Consider the following 6,210-nt stretch of genomic DNA (forward strand, 5'->3'; position numbering starts at 1 on the left):
GCATTCGTAGAAGCGCTGGGGCCTACATTGGGCATTTACCAAATCACGTCTAATATGTCTGCACAGATGGGTGGAACACACACATACACACACACACACACACACACACACACACACACACACACACACACACACACACACACCTTCCTTGTTCACTCCAGCTTCGTCTCAACCCTGTTTTGAAATCCTTTACCTCTTTCAGTTATTTATAACACGGTCACCAACTGGAAATTGGGTACAATTTCTGGAGGACGATGAAGGGATGCTATAAAGAAAACACAAGATGTGGACTGATGTGGCCAAGTATATAATCAATGCGCCTTTAAAAGTGAACAAAAGCAGAGCAAAAAGTAAAAAACAAAGCGAGCAAGCATCAATTGCCGAAACACTGTGTCCTAGCTTAAACGAGACAGGAAAAATGCTTCCACGGACAAGAACAGGAAGCTAGAGGACTCGTTAGTCTTTTCCCCAGAGGGGCTATAATGGGTCCAGGCTCGGCGGTGCTTGGGCGCGGGCGAGCTCTGCTGCCCCCTGCTGGGCAGAACGCAGGGCTCCGGCCTGCCGGTGGTTCCCTGGGGACCCAGCAGGCAACCAGCAGGTTATGCAACACCAGGCTGCAACCAGCTGGCTTCATGGAGCTCCCACTGAGCCAGTGTTGAGCAAGGCGAAGACTAGAGAATAGCACGTACCTGTGTACATGTCCAGGCATTTGAGGCAAGTCTACTGCAGAACCCTAAAACTAGGACAAGTCCTCTCTTTTTTCAGGTTAAGAGACTCAAGGCTCAGTGCCTGCGTGCGTGTGTTTAACTGAGGGAAAGTGGTAAAGCAGGAGGTTGGTTGTGGGATACTATCCACTGCTGACGTCATACCTCCTCAAGCCCAGCTACCGATGTGGTGAGTACCAGTGCCTCCTCTCCAGACGGAGTGCAGCCCCTCTGCAGTCATCAATCGTCTGGCTGTGTGTTGTGATTTGACCTTCAAGGTTTTAAAGTCCGAGTATTGGTGAAACCGCGGGGCTGGTCTTTCCTAAGGAGACACACAGCGAGGGCTTCGGAGAGAAGTACGTTAAGATGGAGCAGGCCATCCGTCCCTGCAGTGGTCCACTCATCACTGTACATGTTCCGACATCCCCAGGGTGTGTCCAGGCCTTCGAATGGGCTGGTAAAACATTTTAGGGACTCTCCTCTCACATGGAGTCACCTTTGCAGTTTAAGTGGCCGTTTCAAAATTTCAAAACGACATGATCTAAAAGTCATCTTAGAGCTTCTGAGGCACCAATCTCTTGTTCTCTAGACGAGGGTCTGGGCTCTCCAACCGAATGGGAATGGATATCCAGAGACAGCGAGATGACCAGACGTCTTTCCCGGCTTTTGGATGGTACCTTTTATATGCTGGCAGGGTGCAGGGAGTCAGCTGAGTCAGCACCAAGCCACTGCAGCACCAGAAAGCTTATATCTGTTTATCACATTCAGCAGCTACTGCCAAGCACACATTAGCACCTCTCCCAGAACTCTTGTCTGTGCACACGACACCTGGACACTCTGTTCATGGCGTGCACAACACCCCCCGAGAGCCAAGAGAGCCCAAAGACGTCCACCCTGAACTGGCAGTAAAAATGTCATCAGACCTCCTTTGTCAGTCACAGCCAAGATACAGGCCGGGATGTATCTGGCAGAATTTATGGATGTACAGCCCTTGCCAGTCCTAATGGAATGGAAGTGTGATGGGCTGTGACAGACTGCTGCCAGCCTGCGGTCCTGTTAGGACAAGAACTCACAGAATTTCAGGGAAGAGCTGTGGGGAGGAAGCACCGAGTGCCTTTCATGCTGTCACCTCAGCATAGAGAAAACGCCTACTCCCACATCCTTAAAACCAACCAACCAGCCAAAAACCCAATGACAAAAGCCCCCGCCCAACCCACATCTTCACCTTTCTGGTCTCACCTACTTTTGTCCTTATGACATGGCTTTGGTGGGAAAACACTCAAAACAAGTTCATGTGTTTGAACATTTCTCGGTTCTCAGATGGCGTTGCTCTTTTGGGGGGAATGGAGGACCAATGCACGGCTGGAGAAAAGGGAGTCAGGCCTTTGGTGTCACAGCTCAGCTCGATGTCTGGTCTGGTGCCAGTCAGGTCACATCTGTGAGGATAAAAGCAAGCAACTCCTGATTTCATGGCTGCATGTGGCCCACACTCTCAAGCCCGGAGCTAAAAATCCCTTCTCCTTCGGTGTGCTTCTGGCCATGCATTTGGTTGCAGCAGTGACAAAGTAGGCGGCACAAGGGAGAAAGGAAAGCACAGCTTTCTCAGCACACAGCCAGGCACACGGTTTGTGGGCAAAGGTGCGGCCCAGCTGCCTGTGAATGAGGGGCCAGGTGAGGGTGTTAGAAAACCCTGGGATGGCCTGAGGCTCTGTTCTAGGAACATATTTATAACTCATAGTGTGTGTGTGTTCGGGGAGACACAGAAGTATTATCAAAAAGTAAATAATATTGCACGTAGCTGGGCTCAGGACACACACGACACCTGGCCAGAAGATGTCTAGGGGATAAAAGGTCATCAGGGCTAGCTAGACACAGCTGAGATGTATTCAGAGGTTGTGCCTGACAGATGTTCTGGATGTACCTAAAGTGGGCAGAGTTCAAGATGAAAGAATTATTGGAAAGTGGGGCTTGGGCAGTGGGCAATGGATTAGTGTGTGTGTGTGTGTGTGTGTGTGTGTGTGTGTGTGTGTGTGTATGTGTAAGCACTTGCCATATGTGTGTGACCTTGATGACCCGATCTACCATGCAAAAAGCCAGATGGTGGGCATCTCCTTGGATGACAACCATCATACAAATGTCTGGCATAACCCATAATAAGCCCTTTCAACATCTCCGAGGTTATAGCTAAGAACTGCTCGGTGCAGGACCGCCCCCCCCTTCCCTTCCCCTGTAGCTTTAGAATGCGGATCGCTGCTGAAACAGCTGTGACTTGCAGGTGACTGCGTAAAGCACTTATGGACAACGCCTTGGTAGGTGCTGATCCACGCAATACTCTGTGCAAAATTCTCAACATGGAGGACTGCCTACCCTGAGGGGCACAGGAGGCCCACCCTCCCTGTTCCTAACTCCCTGTGTCCCTTCAACTTGGCTGTTCCTGGGTTGGAGCTTTTGAAGTGAACTTGTAGGCCTAAAGGGAGCCTGGCTTCTTGGCTTCTTATTTTATTTCTTTATGTTTTTATTTAGTTTGTGTGTGTGAGCGTGTATATGTGTGTGTATGAAAGAGGATGAGAGAGAGAGGGAGAAAGAGAAAGAGAGAGTGAGAGAGAGAGAGAGAGGAGAGAGAGAGAGGGGGGAGAGAGAGAGGGGGGGAGAGAGAGAGGGGGGAGAGAGAGAGAGAGAGAGGGAGGGAGAGATTCAAATTATAGAGCATAGGGCAGAGCTATGGGTCTCTGGCTTTACAGCTTGTTGGTCACTAGTACAGGTGGCCTTGCCGTTCAGTTGGTGTCTGAAGTGGACTGGGCAGTCTTGTGGGCCTGGACCCTTCACCTCTGGGGTTTGTGCCAACTCAGTGTAGTTAGTGTTAGAACCGAACTGAATTGTGGGGCACCAGATGGTATCTTGAGAGTTGGAGAGTTGATTGGTGTGAAGAAAAAGCCCACACATTCGGTGTCAGAAATGTTGTAAGTGAAAACATTTGGGAGGTGGGAACTCGGCTCTCTATTCTGTGACATTGCAGCCGGGCAGAGCCAGGGCATCACCCTTCAGGCTCAGGCCGCGTCGTTTGAGAGTAGGTGAGACCCGGCTCTTCACTCTGCCTGTAGCTGCTGGCTTGGCTGGAGGCTTGTTACCGAGGATGCCCTCAGTTGTTGGCAGAGTAAGACTCTGTGAATAAACACACGGCAGCTGGTAGCTTAGTGGCAGCTGCTTTTGTCCCCCAACTGAGCCTTACAGCTGGGGCCCTGCTTCCTAGTTCTTACTTGGACTGAGAGACAAGGGCGGGAACCGGGTCTGTCCACAAAACAAGCCTCAGGGGACACAAGTCACACACGCACAGCTGCCTTGCTTCCACTTTTGATTTCTGAAATGCACCATCATCTTAACAGGTTTGTGTGTGTGTGTGTGTGTGTGTGTGTGAGAGAGAGAGAGAGAGAGAGAGAGAGAGAGAGAGAGAGAGAGAGAGAGAGAGAGAGAGAGATATTAGGGTAGATCTGTGGTGTGTATCACAGGTCAGTATTGGGACAACAATCTACAAAGGTGTCAACATTCCTATGTATCTGCAATGGTTTTGATCCTAAGAACACAGAGCAAAAAGCCGATGGTTACAAGAAAAATATCCCGCATCACAGTATGCCTGGCTGGCTGTGCATAACGCCTCATTGTCACTGGTTTCAGTAAAAAAGTATTTTTTTAAAAAACCCCAGATTTGTGATATTATGCATCAGTGGGAACCTTTTCTAGGCCCGCATTAGCTCCTAAATAATGACACAGAGACCTATTAGATTTATTAAAGAAGCCTTAAGGTCTGTAGCTGGGCAGCTAGTCATCTACTCTGAGCCAGTTGTGGTGTCTGGCTGCCTCCCAGCCCCGAGCTCTTTTGCCTGCCATCTCAGACTTGCCTTGGCCGCCTTCTCTCTCTCTTTGTCCTCATGGCAACTTCTCTCTTCCTCTTCCTCCTCCTCCAATGGAAGTCCCGCCTCCCATCTCCTCTGCCCAGTCACTGGCTCCTCTGCTTCTTTATTAACCAATCAGAGATAACTGGGGAGAGATGTTTACACAGCACTGAGGCCCAAGAGTCTTCATAGAAATGATAGTGCCCAGTCCACACAGCAACTGGATCCTGGGGCACAGACACTAGCGCCTGAATGCACACGGCACAAGATCCTCCCCCAACATAGAGTCCTATAAAATGATGACAAGATAAATAAACCACACTGATAAAATAAAATATCACTTGGCGACTGTAACAGCATGGATACCGACTCAAGCATCATCATGTTAAGTAAAAGAAGCTACTCATAAAACACTACTTATTGTCCCAATCTACAGAGGCATCAAATGGATTAGTGGTTGCCTAGGAAACTCCCCCACCTCGTGTGTGTGTGTGTGTGTGTGTGTGTGTGTGTGTGTGTGTGTGTGTGTGTCTGCCTGTCTGCCTATCTGTCTGTGTGTCTGAAAATATAGTTTTTTTCTTTGGGGTCAATGGGAAAGACATAAATTGATAGTGCTCATGTTTTCAGCCACTGTATTATAATACGGTTTATAAACTTTAAAAGAATAGAGGAAAAAAGACTAAATACATCTGTAATTAAAAATGAAAGAGTGAACCTCAGATGCCAGAAGGTTTTCTCTGTACCAGTCCATGCTTAGTTCTCTGTGAGGCACTTGATACAAGGAAGACTACAGGTCCCACACTAGGTCTCTGGAATCTACTTAGCTATGGCAATTAATATACAAAAACCAACCAACCAACCAAACAAACCAAATCAAAGTGGCAACAACAAAACCATGCATGCCTTTCAGGGTCTATATCTTCTACTTAAAAAATATTGGTCAAACAGCAGTCAGTGTCAGAACACCTGGCTTATTAAGAATGTTTGTTTTTTGCCCTTTGTGTATAAAGTACCCTCTCAAAGGTTCACGTGTGTTGGTTCCCAGCTATTGGGTCTAATCATCTCTCATTTAGAGGAGACTGGTTATGAGCCTGCTGACTTCATCAGTGGGTGAGCTGAGATCCTAAGAGTGGGTACAGATTGGGCAGTTAGGGGGAGGACGTTGGCTGGAGAAAGTGTGCTCTAGTAGTGTGCCTATTGTGCATGTACGAGTGAGTGAGTGTGTGTGCGTGTGCGCATGCTTGTGTATGTACATGCTATTTCAATGATAGTAAGTAAATACAGTTGGCCCATGCTGCCCAGATCTGCTTTAATCCAACTCTCTTCGGGATTGGCAGACATCGATTCAATTCGAAACCTGGATGACATTGTTTTATCCATGGAGTGGGAGAAAAGGGCAAAGAGAAGAGGAAGGAGATGAGACTATGACGTAAGAGGAAGGAGATGAGACTATGACGTAAGAGGAAGGAGATGAGACTCTGACGTAAGAGGAAGGAGATGAGACTATGACGTAAGAAGAAGGAGATGAGACTATGACGTAAGAGGAAGGAGATGAGACTATGACGTAAGAGGAAGGAGATGAGACTATGACGTAAGAGGAAGGAGATGAGACTATG

At 48.3% G+C, this 6,210-nt stretch overlaps 1 long non-coding RNA gene across 1 annotated transcript; it reads right to left on the reverse strand.

Moving 5' to 3' along the window:
• Positions 1-294: 294 nt before the first annotated feature.
• On the reverse strand, positions 295-3,251 carry LOC311588888. Its single transcript, XR_014776355.1, has 2 exons — positions 1,944-3,251; positions 295-1,432 (listed from the first exon to the last, which is right to left on the reverse strand). It is a non-coding gene; the product is annotated as an uncharacterized lncRNA (long non-coding RNA).
• Between the last annotated feature and the right edge of the window lie 2,959 nt (positions 3,252-6,210).

The sequence above is a fragment of the Acomys minous genome, assembly GCF_964271855.1.
Source record: "Acomys minous genome assembly, chromosome: 18".
NCBI lineage: Eukaryota > Metazoa > Chordata > Mammalia > Rodentia > Muridae > Acomys > Acomys minous.